Here is a 20,399-nt window from a genome sequence, read left to right as displayed (position 1 = left end):
CACCATGAGTTAAAATTGATGGTTGAAGGCATAAGAGATACATATATTTTATCCCCTGTAAGTTGGGAGGATTCGAGGAAACCTTGAGATAATTCGAAGGATAAATAATGAGACGCGGATAGACTAAGGAGACAAGGGAGTAAGAAAGTAGGAAAATTGGATGAAGGAAGTGACCTTCAAGAATGTAAAGTGTAAGACCGGTGGCTTGATACCCAGAAAGGGAGACGCCAGGTATGAGAGATATCCAACATTCAGATGACTGTTGAGATAAACAACAAGAGTAAATAAGGAATTATTAAGAAGAAGTTCACGTTGAACATGACCAATATCTTCCAGGTCATCCTTGTTATCGTTACCAAATTAGGCAAGAAAAGCGGATGACCATTGTTATCTTTTGGAGGCCATATGGATTGACCTCAATTTGAATAAGGATGCTATTATGAAATTAGGTATAGACTATCGAGGTGGGAATGATGATTAAGATAATCTGTCAAGGATATATGACTTGATTTATCCATGGATGGATGCAGGTACCTTTTAAAGGTGGAATTAAGGATAGAACATCGGTACCTTAAAATGAATCCTAGGGGAATGCATAAAGGTTGGCATTCCACCCTTAATAGGGACAGTATGAGTTTTGACGGTATGATTTGGAAAGGGTTAAGGTAACAACAACCTTTAAGAATCAGTGGAGAATTTTTTTCAGAAGTATATAGACAATGGTTCTAGTATTAGTAAAGGGTATTTCGATATGCCCTGTATCTAGGGAATACAGGAGGAACGATTCAAGGATAACCTTAGAGGTTTTACAAAGAGAAAGGTAATATTCAAAATTCTCAAGAATAGAAATGTTGATAAAGGAAATATGACGTAATTATAATGATGCCAAGTGGGGCACGTGTTAAACCACGAGAAAGTATGGATCGAACCAGTAAAGGTCGAAATTGTTCCAGGCAATTAAGACTTAAGATAAAAGATGTTCTAAGTATAATTGAGAGTCAGTCGTGATAGTGATTAGCCTCTAAAGACTGAGGCAATAACTTATGGAAAAATGATGATATTTTTTTTTACCCATCTGATTTTAAGGAAAACATCTTCACACAAGCAGTGATTGGAAATGAGGTAGAAAATTTAGTTGAAGGTCATTTAAAAGACATTGATTGTAAGGAAATTTTACTATCAGGAAAGGCCAAAGAGGTGGCCGACACTTTAAAGGTAAGAGGATAATTATAGGCACTTGTGCCAAAGGAATACAGTGATGATGGTTAAAGCTATGAAGGTTGTATTATGGTTTGGAAGATTGACATTCCTTCTGATGACTGTGCAATACCCAACCGTAATAGTAGTTGGTAAAGGTTTAATTCGTGTAATCACCATGAGCGGGCTATCTATCTTAGAAGGTACTATCTTGAGAATGAGCCTGGACCATGTTTCAAAAGGACTAAACGAACCTTTGAGTTAAGTCTTCTATCGAAGGCATATGATTAAGAATGGTATTAACCTGCTATCGTTACTTTGATTGAAACTCTTCTGCAATTTTATCTACTTCATGTCATGAAAGTATGTCAGAGTTTGGAGTGTTCTTCATGAATTGTGATTGGTGGTTATGTTAACTCCTTAGAAGGATTTGATACGACATGTATGGACTCCGTATGGTTAGATATTAAGATTTCATGGAACATGAATGACGACAGTAGGTCAGTAGTGGACCATAGTAATGCAGCAATGATTCTGCGAGTAATGAGCTGGTTACAACCGTGAGAGTTGTATTGGAATGGATGTTGAGATTGAGTACCACTAAGCGGGTCGTGATAGTGTATAAGTTATCATTGATAGACTAATTAAGTAGAGTATCTACCTATTGAATATTTATTCTTTCTTATCAATAGAGAGTCGTATTATTATACGAGGAAGGTTACGGTGCAAGTATAGAACTCTAGTAACGATGATGTCTAGAATGAGATCCCAGGTTCGATTTTCGAAATCGAGGGAGTTTCAAAGGTAATTGTGTATAAGCTCGAGGAAGAGCATGGGTCCATAGAATGATGGACGGAATAGCAAATATTTAGGCATGTGAAATACGATGCTATAATACTTGATGTTGATATAAATACATATATGTTTTGTTCTCCTATGACAAACCTCTATAGTTCAGAGGTAGATTCCAAGCCAGATATTTTATGGCAATAAAATTTTTTTCGTATATACAATTCTCTTCTGTTCGTTCTTTTCTCTTCTTTTCATTTCATGTAAGCTGAGAAGAACAACCCTTCCAGAAGGGGAGGTATTTCCGAATGACTATCTATCTGTGTGATAGAAGCCTAGTAGGATACCATCTATTGTTTAATTGCTTGTCAAGTACTAAAGGCTGGCCACCTTCTGTACTAACTATGCGATATAACAAGTGTTCATGATCATAGTGATCTCTCAATAAATTCCTTTACTTCTATCTGATTGATCAAACTTTGGGAAATAGAAACAGCTGAAAAAGGATAATAAAATTATGATAGTATTCGGGATGGGAACACATTCGTGATACTAAGGTTGACGTGGTTATTAAAAGGTTATAGAACGCTAACGAGCAAAAGTATAACCAGTATAAGATTAGGAACGGAAGGTGATAGCGATTACGAACTGGAAAAGAATGAGTATTGAGAAGCAAAAGCTATAATGTTAGAAGCTATGATGAGAGTCTGTGCAATACACTTGAAAGAATTTGGAATGATCACTTAACGCGGATTAAGTTATCTTACGACAATAGATCATATGTCATTATCGAGATGTCGCCTTATGAGATCCTTGAGGGAAGACAATGTCGATCTCCCTTATGTTAGGATGAAGTTGTAGAGCGCAAGATGCTCGGACCCGCAGTAGTCCAAAGGACCAGGGATATAATAGATCTAATCAGAGGACGGCTGGTAGTAACCCAAGATGGACATAAGAGGTATGCTGATTTGACTCAAAAAGGGCAAAGAGTATGAAGTAGAGGGCCTAGTAATATTATAGGTATCCCCTTGGAAACCCTTGGAAAGGATTGATGAGGTTCGAAAAGAAAGGAAAGCTAAGTCTACAATTTGTTGGACCCTTGGATATATTAAGAAGTTTGGGAAGTTAGCATATGATCTAGCCCTACCCCCGAACCTGTAGCAAGTTCATAACGTGTTCCACGTATCAATGTTAAGGAAGTGTAATTCGGATGCCAGACAAATAGGGGCATAGGAGCGCATAGACATGCAACCAGACGTAACCTATATGGAGCAACCAGGAAGGGTATAGATTAAGAAGGAACGAGTGCTTAGGAGAAGGGTTATCAAACTAGTAAGAGTTTGATGGTAGAACCACAATGTGGGAAAATTGACTTGAGAGTTAGAAAGTGCAATACTAAGAAAGTATCCCTATTCATTTCTATCTGATTCCGGGATGGAATCCTTTTAAGGAGGGGAGACTGTAATAACCCCAATTTTTGGGAAATTTTTGAAACCCTTATGAATAGTGTTTTTGCTGAATGAGAAAACTTTTCATGCCACACTATGTAGGGGTTCTGATATGGATATTCTGAGATTTTATTAGTACTTTATATGGGATATAAGTGTATGTAAAGATCGTCAGAATCCAAATTCGAACACTTTGATTTTTTCCGGAAATCCACTAGATACGGAGAAAATTGAGTATAAGGTAACAGGATAAAAAGGATTTAAATTAAAGTATTATAATAGACGATCATAAAAAGGAATATAATGTATTGAGAAAGGTTAAGGGAACCTAGGTAATAAGATCCCGGGTATGATCCTTCAAACGATAAACGAGAACGAAAGTTAAGCGAACCGTATAACAGATCAGCGGTCATTAGGAAGTTAATCAAAAGGGATTAGAGAGAGTGATGTCACCCAACCAATGAGAGGAGGACAAAGAGGGAAGGATGACATCACAACATGACATAGGCATGACATGGGAAGGAAGGAGATGTGGTGGCTTTTTAACCACACAAAATCAAGGGCAAATAGGTAATTAACTAAAACAAAAACAAAATCAAACCAACCAAGCCAAGCAAATCATTTTCATCAAAACACAAAAATCAATTTCCTCATTCAAGCAAGTTAGCTCTCGGCTTTTTACTATTGCAAAGGGAGAGAAATTCAAAACTCAAGATCCAAGCCTCCTAAATTGGTAAGATAATTCCCTAATCATCTTTATGCTTAGTTAGGGCTATATCATGAGTTTAAGCCATCAATTCTTTCTCAATCTTCTTCATTTAATCAATGAAGAAGACAATGAATAGTGTTTTCAAGTTTTTAACTTGAAATTTTTCTTGATTTCCTTGAAGATCCAAGCATTCCTAAGACTTCTCAAAGCTTCTTAAGGCTTCCTAGCTCCTCCCACCACTTCGAGGAAGGTATATCATCTCCAAACCCTAGATTCCTATGTATTATAAGATGATTTTGATTAGTAGGGTGATATTGTAGCTTAATGTTTGTGATTTAGAGTTTGGGATTGAAATGGTATTGAAATGGAATGGTAAATGTTGTTGTTTTGGTTAAAAGATTGTAGTATAGTTAAATTCAAGCTTAGGCATAAGTATGAATGTTAAAATTGAATTGGTTGGGGCTGATATGATGTGATAAGGATGGATGTTGGTTGTATGTTTGATTTGAGGTTGAATTGGGTTGGTTTTGAATGGTTTTAAATTGGGAAATCGCGTAAACATAGCCGTCGTAACGTCCGATTTTCTTTGGACTGCTTTTGTTCATAACATTAGGACCCGAGAACCCCCTGCTAGATGTTGACCATTGCCATGTCTAGATAGCTCATGTTACGAGCTTCGTTTTGATATGTAGTTCGTTCGATTCCGATGCACGGTTTAGGAGAAACGACCGTTTCAAGTAACGGCGTTTCGCGAACGAAACTTTTCCCCTCGCCTTACTTTGAAACATAGGTTAAAGACCAAAAAGGGTTAATTAATGTATGAAACAATTATGGTAAGAGTGTTAGGCAGTTGGTAAGACACTCGCGAAGGAATCGCCTTAAAACTCGTAATGGTTAATTTATTAAAAATGGTGGAGCCGAGGGTACTCGAGTGAATTAAGAAAATCAGTAAGCGCAAAACAAGCGTTAGAGTCTAAGTTAGTTAAAGTATAGATTTACAAGTGACTTTGGTGTAATTCCAACTTACTTGTTGTTTATAGGTTACCAGACTCGTCCCGAGCCATTCGTAACCCCCAGTCGCTCAGGCAAGTTTTCTACCCGTATACTGTTGTTGTGATGTATATAAGTATATGCATTATCTTGCAGTAGATGCATGTTGGTTAATTAGCAAATGTTGCGATATATTGGAGCATGCTGATATGGTATATATGCATGTCTGTTTCGTAATCTGGTTATCTATCTGTTGATTTCAATACTTATAGTTGCATAATACCTATGCTAGAAATAAGCAAGTAGTTGCGTATACCCTTAGTATAGGGGATAAAAGGTGAACATATTTCTAAACCGGGAGTCGATGTTCCCGAGTATATTATATATATATATATATATTTATATATATGCATATAGTTTTTAAAACTATTGATCGAATAAGGTTTATTCGATACCTTTATTTTACTTAATTGAATATTAATTTGAGTATTCATTCGAGGGCTTATGACTCAGTTTAGTTTATTATTTGAATATTATTTGAGTATTCATTCGAGGGCTTATGACTCAGTTTATTTTATTATTTGAATATTATTTGAATATTCATTCGAGGGCTTATGACTCAGTTTATATTATTATTGAATATTACTTGGATATTCATTTGAGGATGTATGACTCCTTTATTTTATGAATATTATTTATAGTATTCATTCGAGGTATTATGACTCCGCTTATTACTTAATAATATTCTTTATTGTATTAAAGAATAAGGTGTCGATAATCAAACTTATTTTTTATTATTCAAATAAAGATATTACTTTCGTATAAGTATATCTTTGATTATTTGCTATTCATTCAAGTATAAGTTTTCCAACTTCTACCTCAATTATTCTTATGGGAATATTATTTAAATAATAATATTCAGATATTTCTTTCATATCGGGACTGATTTATTTTAATAAATCAGTATTACTCCAAACATTCTTAAAAATGTTTTCGAGTCATCAAAAATGAATTTAAAAAGGGTAGAGCGGATCCCAAAACTTGTTTTCAAATTCAAGATCTTCCATTTTAAGGGGACTTGAATACTCGCTCAAAAATCTAGGGGATCCGGCTCTATGGTGTATTTTATATTCGCAACAAGGTTGCAGTTTTGGTAAATGAATTGATTACTTACCCAACGTTCGGGAAGTAAGTCCATCTATTGAGTTGGCATAAGCAACATGGGCTCAGTGGGCGTCCATGATAGTGTAAGTGGCTCAGTGGGAGCCCATCAAATGCATAAGTGGCTGAGTGGCAGTCCAGCATAAGGTCCTATTACGACCAGGGTGATGACCAGTGGGGAATTCGTCCATCTACTAGTAGAAAAGGTTACTTATTGGTATCTTTGCCTGATCAACAAGATATCAGGTTTATGCCAAAATTTGTTTTCTTTCCAAATTTATTGGATATTGCGATTCTGTTCATACTTTACATGGCAGAGGTTTCAGAAAACGTATGTATATATATATAGGTGTATATATATATCGGGACTTAATGAAGTATATCATAACTTCATTTCCTTCAAAATATTTCAAAGATTGAATCTATTCAAGTCTTATCTTGTAGTCTCATCAGTGTGATGAACTTTTGAAACTAATTATAACTTGAACGGTGGTAGTTCAAGTAGTATTTGGAAAAGATATAAGTATATTGGAGTATCTTGTAACTTCATCTTTTAAACTTATATCTAGTAAATGATTATCTTATGCATGACAAAGATTTTCAGAAATACGTTGAGACAAGGTTAGATATATGAGATCACCTTACAACGATATTTTTATACAGTTATACACTGAAACTCTGTGTGTATTTTGCATGGAAGAGGACTTCCCGTATTTTGAAAAGTATACATGTATATATATACTGAATATTTTGCGACTTCATCGCATTAAGATATCAAACTTGGTTCATTTCTTTTGACCAAGACTTTCATGAGTATTATGAGTAGGCTCATATATTGTTAATCATTATACATATTATTTTGGTGGGCTTGCTGCTCACCCTTGCTTTCTTCTTTCATCACACAACATCAGATAGATAAGATGAACAGGACCAAGCTCCCAATTCGCAAGCGGATAGGAAACGTTCCGCAGCTTTCTGGAAGTGTTGAGGCCGCTGTAGCTGAGGTAGAAATTACCAATAGGCTAAGTTTTCAACTAATAATGTACCAGACTTATGTATATTATGAATTGTAATAATGGCAAAGAAATGTAAATTTATCCAGAAAACCTTTTAAGGTGTATTGACATATAATTGTGGAATAAAACGACTTGTGATTATTTTTGGATATTCATCTCTGAGACTATAACGTGTGGTGTGTGTGTTTATTGTGGGGTCACAGTACAGAGTAGTTGAGTAATTATTAAGATCGGGTGTTATTAAGGGAAATGGAACTCGTGACAACCCGGATCCCCGACCCCGGATCTGGGGGTGTTACACTTGGATATTTGGAGCTTTGAGTGAGTGACACACTGTGAGACTGAGTGACAAACACTTGGGTGTAGAGTGGAGTGAAACATATTGTGAGATCACTAAACATAAATCACACACTTGCACTGTAAGAAATGGTTACCAAATAGTCTCTTCACTTGGTTGGTTGATTCTAAGGTTCTACTCTGAATACATTTTGAAGGATTACTCAACTAAGGAGGAGAGATTATAAAGTTATTATGGACTCATAGTCTTTCTGAAACTAAGAAGAGGGATTTCTAACTTTATTGTACTAAGAAAGGGATTCTTCATCTTAGGGGGAGAGATTATTGAGTTTTGTTTCTAAGTTCCAAAATGTTTTCTATATGCTTTATGGGAAGATCTGAAGATTATTGAAGACAGTGTTTGGAAGATGTATCTATCTGTAACTTTACATAAGGGAGAGAAGAATTTGTTCTCTGCTGAAGCTGAATGTGTATAGAAAATGTGGTAGATATAAGATAGTATTATTTCCAAGTCCAGGATTGAAAGTTGAAAGCCGATTAAAGATTTTTGGTTAAGGTTAGTTAAGTTATCCTCCAAACTGTTGCTTATCCATTCTTTCACAACCTTTAGAATCTAGGAAACCAACTATCTCATCTTCTCAAAAGGGTGAGGTCAATAAAAAGAAGAGAAAGGGGATAAATCTAACTGTGATAACTGAGAGTGGTGAGGAGAGAGCTGTAAGAGAAACACCTCTGGTCAAAAGATCCAAAAGGAGTAAACAAACTGAGTTGACCACTCTACCCTCCTCTACATCCTCCCAACAGGATGCAGAATTAAGCAATAACTGAGTTCTTGCCTTAGAATGAAGAATTAAGCAATCCAATTTACCTACAAGTCTAGTGAAAGTTGTTTAATCCAAAAGTTTAGTAAAAATGTCAGCTAATTATTTTTCTGCTAGTTCTAAAATGAGCTCTTGCTATACCGGGATACAAGTCTTTGAAAAGACAAAATTGACAGCTTCTATTGGAACTCTTTCTGTCAACCCTGCATCCAGCAAAATCTATATCTGTGTAATCAACAGCTTCAAAACTGATTCCCTTAGGATACCATAATCCCAAGTTGAGTTTCCTTCGAGTATCTGAAGATCCTCTTTCTCCCCCTGAGGTTATGCAATTAAACTCAGGTGTATGAAATGAGCTTCTATTTTCATGATTCTCTTGTTGAGTAGTTTTGTTATTTTCTTATTCTGACAGACTTCACAAACTTCAACTTGAGCAAGCTCCATCTTAGGCATGTCTCTTACCAACTCCTTTTTGACAAGGTGTTAATTTCCTTGAATATCAAGTAAGACAGATTTTTATGCCAGAGCTTGTTTATTTTTTCTGATGCCTTGGTGTAGAAACAACAAACACCATTCTTATTTATTGAGTCAAAATCTTCAACAAAAAAGCTTCCTTTCTTTGCTCCTTTCAGAGCAACTTCACCAGTTTTCTTGCTGATAATAGTGCATTCTTCTTTATATAATTAGACTTAAGACCTTTGTTTTCAAATTTGCTAACTCTGAGAAGATTCACTTCAAGACCAGCTGTCAGCCCTACATTTTCAAAGACAACATTTTCAGAAACAATCTTGCCATCTCCCATTGTGAATCATTTGTTGTTGTCTCCAAAGGTTACCAAAGGGCCAACCTTTCCCTTAAATTGTGATAGCAGGGCTTTACCACCTGTCATATGCCTGGAACATCCACTGTCTATGAATCCAGATGACTCTCTTCACTATGCCCTGTACAAAATGAGTCTTAAGTATGTTTGGAAACCCAAGCAGTGTTGGGTAGTTTCTTCTTAGTAACTTGTTCAGCAAAAGTAGAATAAGTTATTTTAGAAGAGATAGAATTCAGTGATTTTTGTGCACATTTTTCTTCTTATGTGGACTCATTTCTTATTTCTTTAAGGTCCACTCTCAGTTTGTGGCAACTCTTCATTACTTTCAAGTTGTAAGGAATGCAATCAAACTTGTCACAAAATGAATAGGGATCATTTGAATTTGCTTCATTGTATTTGCAAGTTCCTTCAATTGGCTTGCTAACAACCTTTTTATAAAGGTGAGTTAGATGATTTGTAGAGCCACATTTTTCACACTTCTTTCTAGGAGCATTTGCAACATAAGCAAAATTATTGCTTTTGTTTATCCCTATTTTCCCATTTCTATTTCTCCTTTTCTTTCTTGCATCTTCAGTTTTGGTTTCTTTAACGGAAGTCTTGGGACTTTGTTTGTTCATAAGCTTCTCTTCAGTATTGGAAGACTGAACCGATTCTTCATTTTTCTCCTCTTTATCTTCATCAGCAATTTCTTGCTTGATAATCAATTCTTCTTCACTAAATTTGACTTCACATGCTTTGAATATAGGTGCATTAACCTCTTTCGAAAAGGTTGGAGCATTCTCAGTTTTCTTTGCTTTACCTTTGTCACCTACAGTCTTCTTTTTGTCATTCATGGCATCATAGTCAAGGCCAATAGAAATGTTCACACATGGCTTATTCTTCTCATGATATTGTCCGACCAGTTCAGATGCATTCCTGAAAGATTTCATCTTCACTTCATTCTTTTCCAGCTTCTCCCTGAGCGCCGCTTCAATTTCATTTGCATACTTGAGCTTGTTCTTTAGATAAGCATTTTCTTGTTTTAAAGCTTCAAGCTCCACCAATAACAATTCAGTTTCTTGCTTCTCACTTTCAAGCTTCTTATTTATCTTTGTTAATCTGCTAACTTCTTCATTAGCAGCAACCATGCTTATGTGAATGTGAAACCATTCTGTGTTCATCTTTTCAACAGTTTCCTTATATTGATTCATATTTAAATCAATAGTGGTAAGAGTTGGTGTCTGTGATTTAGATGAGGATGATTCTCCTTGCTCCAGGGCCATGAGTGCATAATTACCAAATTCTTCATCTTCATCATTTTCAGAGTCATCCCAACTTTTACCCTCTGCAATATAAGCTTTACTTTGCTGCTTCCTTAGAAGAGCTTCATATTTTGCTTCAAGTTCAAGATAAGCCTCGTCTTTCTTTGCTTTCTTGGGTTTCCTATATTCTCTCGCAAAGTGGCCTTGTTCATCACAATTGAAGCATCTTACATTAGATCTATCAACAGATCCAGTTTTGTAGTCATTCTTGCTATCAGAATTATACTTCCCTTTTTCCTTCCAGCTGTTGTCTTTGTTGAAGGAATGTCCTTTATTCTTGAAGTATCTTGGCTTCTTTACTCTAATAATAGAGAATTTCCTAGCTAAATAGGCCATTGACTGATCTAGTTCATCCAGATCTTCAAGAGTATAGAACTCATCCCTTTTCCAATTCCAGAATGACTTGCTCATGTGAATTATTTGTTCTTTGCTCACTTTTTGAGGCAACTGGAGTTTTAGATCTTGGTTCATCATTAGATGTTTGGCTTTCATTTACAATTAAAGCACTTGAACCATCCACAACATGTCCCTGACCAGATCTCAATGATTTCCTTTGAATCATCTCTAGTTCATATGTTTTGAGAATTCCATATAGAACTACAGAGTTATTCTGCTCAAGTCTCTCCCTTCCCTGATTGCTGATATTTTCTGTTCCAAATGATCAGGAAGAGTAAGCAAGAACTTCAAGTTCACTTCTTCGGCTTCATAATATTTGTCATGAAGCTACAAGTCATTTATCATCTTGTTAAATCTTTCAAACACATCAGTAATACTTTCCTTTGGCTTTACCATAAAACCCTCATACTGTGAAATCAGTATTCTTCTTTGGTTTGACCTAACTTCTTCAGTTTCTTCACCGAGTATCTCAATCTTTTCCCATATTTTCTTGGTAGTGTCACAGTTGACAATGTTGTTGTACATCACATTGTCAAGTGACTCAATCAATATTAATTGCAAGCTACAATCCAGGGAGACTTTCTCCTTTTCAGGGTCAGAATACTCAGAAGGATCTTTTGGAGCAAAATGAGTTGGGATAACCATGTCTCCATCTATAGATTCTTCAACTCTAACCATAGGAATGAAGGGTCCATTCTTAAGGATTTGAAAGTAGAGTGGATTGGCCATCTTGATGAACAACATCATTTTCTTTTTCCAAAGAGTGTAGTTAGCTTTGTCAAAGGTAGGAATTTTGATGCTACTGATTTTCTGTGCATTCATTCTTCCAAGATCTTAAATCTGTTTACTTTCAGATTTTGCTCTGATACCACTTGTTAGGAAATGAATAACACACAGGGGGGTCAATGTGTTTTACTATTTTTGAGCTTTTCTTGAATGTTTATGGTTGAACAAAGTAAACTGATTCTTGTAGTGAAATATGTTCATACAGAATTTAAACTTGCAGAAAAATAAAGAACACAAATCTTCAAAAAACACTTAATTTTATATTAAATTAATACTATTTTGCTACAAAATTTCTAGGCTCTTTGTTGATAAAGATCTTAGCTTCTACTTGAGAGTGTTACAAGAAATCTGATCTTAATTGTTACCACTGACTAAAGGACCATTGTTAACTTTATAACTTAGTTAACCAGCTGGTTTACACAGTGTATAATAAAACATGCTATTAGATTTTCTAAACCGTCACTTGTCATTTCTATTTATAAAAAAGCAGATCTTCCATTTCTGACTTAGCATATCTTTAGCATCCCGTGTTCACTTTAATCTTCCTCTGTCAGTTAATCTTTTCCATTGATCTTGCACATTCTTCAAGCTGCTTTTTGTAGACTTGTCAATCCAGCTGTTGGATTATTTGTTGATTGTTTATCTTGGATATTGAACTGATATGCAATTTTGAACTTTGAGATTGTACCTCGAGATCTCCAGTTTAGGTTTATAAAACACTTGACATCTGGATAAGTATATTGACTTATCGAGCTCTCCAGTATTCTATGTTTAGTTTGGCTTGTAGAGGTCTTCAGTTCTCTATGAGAGATTTTAGGCTTGTCGAGATCTCTAGTCTTCACATCTTCACTTTGACTTATCGATAACTCTTAGTTCTCTAGTGGCTTCTTGACTTGTCGATATCTTAGAGTTCTTTTGTTATTCCTAGAGGACTAACAATGAGATTTACAGAAGGGGGGTTGAATGTAAATCTCAAAACTTTTTCAGGTTTTGAGAAGTTTATTAAAGCAGTGTGTTCTAGATGAACAAGTGTATGAATTGCTTTGAGCTAATGCAGACAGATATATATTCAAACACAAAATGTAAAGAACACAACAAACTTTAAAAACTTTTCTGGTGGATTTGTTGTTCCACCAGAGATGGTATATTAGAAAATCTGTGTTCAACAATGTTGATCACAGCTGCATCCTAGTACAAACTAGATGAATTTTCTCTCAAGATATTTCTTAACAGCTCTGGAAAATCTCTCTCTAATTACTAGCTTCTTCTTGGTTTATATATTACCAAGTGTACAAGTGAAAAACAATATAAAATTACAATAGTAAAATAAGTTCTTCACTTGCTTCTTTTCCTGTTCACTCCAGTACTTTGTTGACTATTGCATCTTTGTACTAAAGAAGAACGGCTGCTTTTTCTGTTGATCCTGAAATTCGGCTGCCACATCTCAGTTTTCTCTGTCAACCCATGTGCCTCTGTCTGTAGGTACAACTACCACTTATCAACGGCTAATTAGCAGAACATCCGTTGAAGCTTTCATCCGTTAATGACTTCATCCGTTGAAGGATGTTATCCGTTGAAGCTTTCATCCGTTGATGCATTTATCCGTTGATGCTCTCATCCGTTGAAGGATGTTATCCGTTGAAGCTTTAGAGACATCCGTTGAAGCTTAGCTTCTCATCCGTTGAAGGTCTTTAAGTCATCCGTTGATACCACTTCATTTATACAAAATTACAAGGCATGAAATATTTACAATTGGCCTTCCTATCTGCATATCATCTAGTAGTCAACATGACTTATAGTTTCTCTCAACTTCTAAGAATTACATTTTAAATACAGAGACTGAAATATGCTACTATACTAGACTTATTTCTAAGTAAAGCTACACCATCAACGGATAGCCAAAGTGGTCTTATCCGTTGAGGCTACTGACACTAAATTTCTACTTAAGTATTTTGTTAAACATATCATTAAACTAATGCACATATATTCCTAACAATCTCCCCCTATTTATGTCTATAAGAATTGTAGGCATAAATTCAGGGTTAACTTGATGATAACAAAACACTTAACAAATATTTGAATTGAAACTAAGTAGAAATATAAAAGTGCTGCAAAAGTGTATGTACTAGGAGGTAATTGAAGATTTACAGTATTTCCAAGGGTGCTCCTCTAGCCTGAGCAAATCATTATTTTCTTCTTTGTTCCCTGGTTTTCTTTCCTAGCCCTTTGTCATTTTCCTCAAATTGGAGTTGGAGTTGTCTGAAGAATTCAGCTTCATCTTCATCACTGATATCCAACTTAGATTGCATTTCTTTGAGAGTTTCATTGCTGGCAATCTTGAGTTGGTCTTCAAGTCTGAAAAATCTTCTGACTCCTTTGTCATCTCTAAATTCCATCAACCAATGAGGTGATTTGTGAATTTTAGTTCCCCTTTCTTGTATGAGTAAGGTTCTGGGCAAAGCATTTGGTTCCCTCCAAGTCTTCCTTATGTTGGCAATCTTGTTGAGAATTTCAGTCTTGGCTGTTCTGGTAAAGCCAGAATCCTTTTTGATGGCTGAAAAGACTCTGATCAAGGTAGAGTAGCCTTCATTTAGAATCCTGTAGAGAGGCCATGTTCTTTCCCCAGCTCCCTTATATCTGAAAACCAATCTCTCTGGTAGCTGTCTGTAGGCAGCTATTCCCCTTACTTCCTCCAGCTCATCCAGATAGAGATTAATGTCTGAAGCTTCTTTTATGTCACAGATGTGAACATAATCATCTTTAGAAATGGGTGGCTTAGGGTTAGGTTTTTGTTTTTGAGTGAATTTCTTAGAGGTTAGGGGAGGTGTAGATTTAGATTTTCTTTTCTGTTTCTTTGGTAGTGGTAGAGTGATTAAAAAGGTAGGCAATGTGATGTTGTCCCAATCAATAGGTTCCTCTTTTGGAATGATTGGTTCACCATGGATATTTATAGAGGGATCAGCAACAAAAGGTTTAGGTATGGAAGGTAGTGGTTTAGATATAGATTTGGTATCTTCAGGGTTATCTTCACTCCTTCTGTGTGCCTTGGCCTTTCTTCTGTTTCCCTTCTGCCATTCCTCTCTTTCTTCCATATTTTCACCAAATATGCTCCCAAGAACCTCATCTAAGTTAGCAATCTTTTCTTCACCCCTGACTTCAATTCCTTTCATTTCTTCAACTTGGCTTGACTTTAGCTGTTTTTCAAGCTTTGCTTGTGCTCTTTTGTCAGCCTTGAGTTTTACAGCTTCTTTCTTCAACCTTCTGGTTTCTTCCCTTTTGGCCTTTAGAAATTTGGGATGTCCTTGCATCACACAGATACTCTTTCCCTCTCTATAGATAAAGGCCATTTCCATTCTCTCACCCTTGTCCTTGGTCTCCTTCTTCTTTATGATGCTTGCACTTAGAACTTTGTCTCCATCAGGTTTTGGAAGAGGAAAGTCTACTTCCTGCATCTGAGCAAAGTCTAGGGGATTCTTTGTGGAGTCCATACTGGATCTAGTGTTAGGCTTTAGAACCATAGGTTTTAAATTCTTGAAAGAAGTCTCTCCAACCTTATTTCTCCCTACTGGCTTGAGCTCCATGTTGATTGGTTCAATCTTTGTGCTAAATTTCACAGATGTTGATTTATTTTGTGTAGAACCAAACACCAATTGCAACCTTTCATCAATTCTCCTCCATTGTTCTTTCATTTGTATTTCAGCTGCTGCTAGCTGAATCAAATCAATTCCATCAGGTTTTCCCTTGATTTGAATGATTGGAGAGGTAGTGATGGCAGGAACTAGCACTTTAGATATCTGAATCTTTGTAGAGGGCTCTCCTTCCCCTTCCCTTTTATTCTCCCCCTTTTTGTTATCATCAAGGAGAGGGGTCAAGCCTTGTGCTTTTGCCAGCTGCATTAGGAGATTGGTTTGAGATTGTTGGTTGAGAAGAAGGGTGGCCACAGAATCTTCAATTCCTTGAACTCTGTCTTCCAACTTGGCCAGCCTTTGTTCAGTAACTGATTCCTTTTTCAATCTCGAAACCAAGTCCTGCAAAGTACCATAGGGCATGACTGAATCCAATTTTTCTGAAGTGAAGGATTTCAAGTCAGCAATATCTTTCCTGAGATCATCTAGACTCATATCTTGCTTTACTTTCTGCAACTTCATGAGATGCAGTGAGTCCAGGTGAGCTTGGAGGATAGCCTTGATATTTGCATTTGAAGTGTTCTGAATGGCCTGTTGAATAGTGATGATTTGTTTGACCAAGTGGACATTGAATTCACCTGTTCTATGCTCCTTAGTCAAGGCCCATTCAGGTAGATTAGGAATGGAATTAGGGTCTTCATCTCCCCCTATGTTCATGCTTCCATCAGAAGAAATAGAGTCATCATCATCAGAATTTACTCCAAATTCCTCAGATGGCTCACCAGCTGTAGAAGGCATCCTGTTAATAGCAGCTTTATCCCTTTGAAGAGATTCTGTTGAGTGCACTAGATGTAGTGTCCTCTCTGCCTCCTCATTGCCCTGAGCAGCCAACAGTTGATAGGCTGTCACAGGATGAGTAAAAGTGTCAGCATCCAAGGAAATGTTATCAATTACAGCTTTGTAATGTTGCTGAAATTGTCTTTCCTTTTCAGCATCATCCACAATCATTGACTCATGAGCAATGGCTGGTTCCACCCTTGTATCAACTGTACCTGCTTTTCTCTCTTTTTCTCTATGTTCTTGCATCAGGGGCTCCCCCTGGCTCACACATCTCACTCCCTCACCTTCACCTTCTAAGGTGGTACTCCACTCACTGACTTTTGCCATGCTGGAAGAAATAGCATGCATTTTTGTGCTCTCAATCTCTCCTTTTGCCTGGGAGCAACCCAGCCTCTCACTCAAATTTTCACTCCCTGCCCTCAATCCTAAAAGTGATTGCACAGTATTCATGTCTTCTACACTTGGAATCATTTCAGTTATTTGTGTAGAGACTATCAACGGATGTGGAATATCCGTTGAAGTTGAAACTGTTGTTATCAACGGATAACTGCTGTTAAGCTTATCCGTTGAAGAGCAACCACTTGTCAACGGATGAGTGATATCCGTTGAAGAAGGAAAAGAAGATGAAATTGAAAGTGATATAATTGTTGAATCTGTATAGATTGATTTGATATGTGTTGATACAGATCCTTCAATTATATCTGAAAGAATTTGCGGGTGATCCAACAAATCATCTAAAAGATGATGATCACCTGTATTTGAGTGGGGCTCCTCCCTGAGTTGTAAAGAGGGAGAATCAGGAATTGATGGGAATAACATATCCACATCCAGAGATGGTGAAGAAGTATTTGGTGATTGATGTGTAGTTATTGTGAGAGAATGGGGCTGTGACTCCACATTTATTGGAGTCACATCAAACTGAGTTTGAGAAGGCACAGAGACAGATGGATGTATCTGTGCAGTGTGTGCACCCTGTGTAGAAGATTGGGTTCTAGCCTTCTTCCTTCTAATAAAAGCTTTTGTAGGTGAGTGTTTGGCTTTAGTGTCCCTCCCTCTTTTGTTCTGTGTTCCTGGTTGGGAACTCTTTTCAATAGTAACATCCTTTTGGGAGGATGCTACTAGGGATGTGCTAGAAACCTTTTCAACCACCACAGCTTTTTGAGAAACTGGGGCTTGGCTAGCTTGGGAAGCACTCAACTCTCCTTCCTTATCCTGGGGGTTTCTTTGATGTTCACCCCTCCCCTCACCACTCACACCCTGTTCACTTCCCTCAGGGTTAATGGTTGTTGTTACAACTGTTGTCTTTTGAGAAACAACAGAGGTGGTTTTCTTTGTCTTGGATTTTGAAAGTTTAGATTTGGTGACCTTGGTAGAAATCTGTTGGGGCATTGACACAGATTTCATGGCCACACTAGAAGATAAAGAAATAGAGGGGTTGGAAGAAGTAGGAGTTGTAGAAGCAATTACCTCACCTACCTGGGGTGCATTCATGATTGGTAAATATACCAATTGCACACTGCTGTTTAGATCCATTCTCTTCAAGTCTGCAAGAACTCTTTTCTCTTGTGCCCAGCACTTGAGTTTATTATTCTCATTGATTATGACTAAACCTTCATCAACATGGTTAGCCAATAACATAAAGAATCTAGCATAATAGATGTTATTAGGTCTATTAGCTTTGTTACCTAATCTAGTACCTAATTCTAGCATCACATAGTTGCTAAAGTTAAAGTACCTATCAGAAACAAGCATATAGAACATATTAACAAGAGATGAAGTTATGGCATCAAAATTACTAATTTTCCCAGAGAAAACCTTTATGAAGGCATCCCCAAGAAAACTCCATTCTTTCCTAAGGCCTTTTCGTCTAATACCCCCTAAATTAGCAGAGTTAAGAGAGTAACCTATGGAATCTAACATGCTGGATACATCACTATCAGTGTGTGGTGTCATGGCATTGTTCTCAGGTAATTTAAAACATGCTTGTAAGTCATCACAGTTAATACAGTGATTTTTACCTTTGAGAGTGAAGGAGATAGTCATATCCATGGAGTTGAACTCAGCAGTTGTCCAAATCTCCTCAACTACTTCACAGAAAATCGTTGGGGCTTCCAGCATTGCATAGCTAAGTTTACAGTTTTTGATGAAGTCCATCATTTTGTGATAATCTGAGTGGGCTTCATTCTTTTCTACCAGAGCTATGAAATTGTTCTTCTCGTAGATGAACCCAGATTGAGACATAATCTTCACGACTGGTGCCATTGTTGTGAGTAGAAATTGCAGAGAATAACTTGAAGGTTTTGCAGAGAGAAAATGGTAAATGCTTGAAATTCTAAGAAAGCGTAAAGTAATAATGAACAATCAGAAGGGCTTATATGCTTTCAAAGAAAAAGAAATAAATAAAGGATTAATCAATAAGTAGGTGTTAGTGAATTTCAGCCGTTTAAGAATAAACTGTAAGTATTCTAATAACTACCTTTAAAACCAATACATACAGATGTATGTATGGTATCAACGGTTAAGAAAATAGAATCAACGGCTGTGAAACACCTCATACGTCTGATGTGACATTTCAACGGATAATGTAAATTGTCATCCGTTGAAAGGTACTTCAGCTTTATCCGTTGACGGATAAAAGTTCCAGAGATATACTTGTCTTTCAACGGATAATGAATATCCGTTGATAGAGTAATTTTGACTTTCAACGGATAGGGAACATCCGTTGATGGAATAAACTTTGTTAAAAGTCAAATTTGTTCTAGCAACTAATATATTTCAGGCTTCTCATCAAATTGCAAAGAAGACATGAATTTTAAGAGTAATTAAGCATACCTAGCTCACTTACCAATCTTGTGAATGTTGATTCATCAAGTGGCTTGGTAAATATGTCAGCAATTTGTTGTTCACTTGGAACAAAATGTAGTTCCACTGTACCATTCATGACATGCTCCCTAATGAAGTGGTACTTGATATCAATGTGCTTGGTCCTTGAGTGCTGTACAGGATTCTCTGTTATGGCTATGGCACTTGTGTTGTCACAAAAGATAGGTATTCTATCAACATGAAGTCCATAATCAAGGAGTTGATTCCTCATCCATAACATTTGAGAACAGCAACTTCCAGCAGCAATGTATTCAGCCTCAGCTGTAGAAGTAGAGACTGAATTTTGCTTTTTGCTAAACCATGATACAAGCTTGTTTCCCAGGAATTGGCAGGAGCCTGTTGTACTTTTCCTGTCTATTTTGCAACCTGCATAGTCTGCATCTGAATAACCAATTAGATCAAAGCCAGATTCTCTAGGATACCAAATTCCTAAATTTGGTGTACCCTTGAGATATCTGAAAATTCTCTTGATAGCAATTAAGTGAGACTCCCTAGGATCAGCTTGAAATCTAGCACACAGACATGTAGCAAACATTATATCTGGTCTGCTAGCAGTTAAATATAAAAGTGAACCAACCATGCCTCTATAACTTGTAATGTCCACAGACCTTTCAGTCTTATTTAATTCAAGTTTGGTGGCAGTGGCCATGGGAGTTTTTGCAGATGAGCATTCCATTAAGTCAAACTTCTTTAAAAGATCATAAATATATTTAGTTTGACTAATGAAAATTCCATCACTAACTTGTTTAACTTGTAAACCAAGAAAATAGGTTAGTTCTCCCATTAGGCTCATTTCATATTTACTTTGCATTAGCTTAGCAAACTTTTTGCAAAGTTTATCATCTATAGAGCCAAATATTATGTCATCTACATAAATTTGAACAAGTATACTAGAGCCATTAACATCCCTAAAGAAGAGAGTTTTATCAACAGTACCTCTAGTGAAGTGATTCTCCAAAAGAAATTTTGATAAGGTTTCATACCAGGCTCTAGGTGCTTGCTTCAGTCCATAGAGTGCTTTCAACAGATAATACACATAGTCTGGAAAATTTGGATCTTCAAATCCTGGAGGTTGACTTACATAGACTTCTTCCTCTAATTTCCCATTTAGAAATGCACTCTTGACATCCATTTGATAGACTTTGAAATTGGCATGGGCTGCATGGGCTAGAAATATTCTGATGGCTTCAAGTCTTGCAACAGGAGCATATGTTTCATCAAAATCTATTCCCTCTTGCTGAGAATAGCCTTTAGCAACCAGTCTGGCTTTATTCTTTATGATAATGCCATTTTCATCCATCTTGTTTCTGAATACCCAC

Source organism: Apium graveolens, chromosome 3 (genome assembly GCF_009905375.1).
Source record: "Apium graveolens cultivar Ventura chromosome 3, ASM990537v1, whole genome shotgun sequence".
NCBI lineage: Eukaryota > Viridiplantae > Streptophyta > Magnoliopsida > Apiales > Apiaceae > Apium > Apium graveolens.
This window is presented reverse-complemented; position numbering follows the sequence as displayed.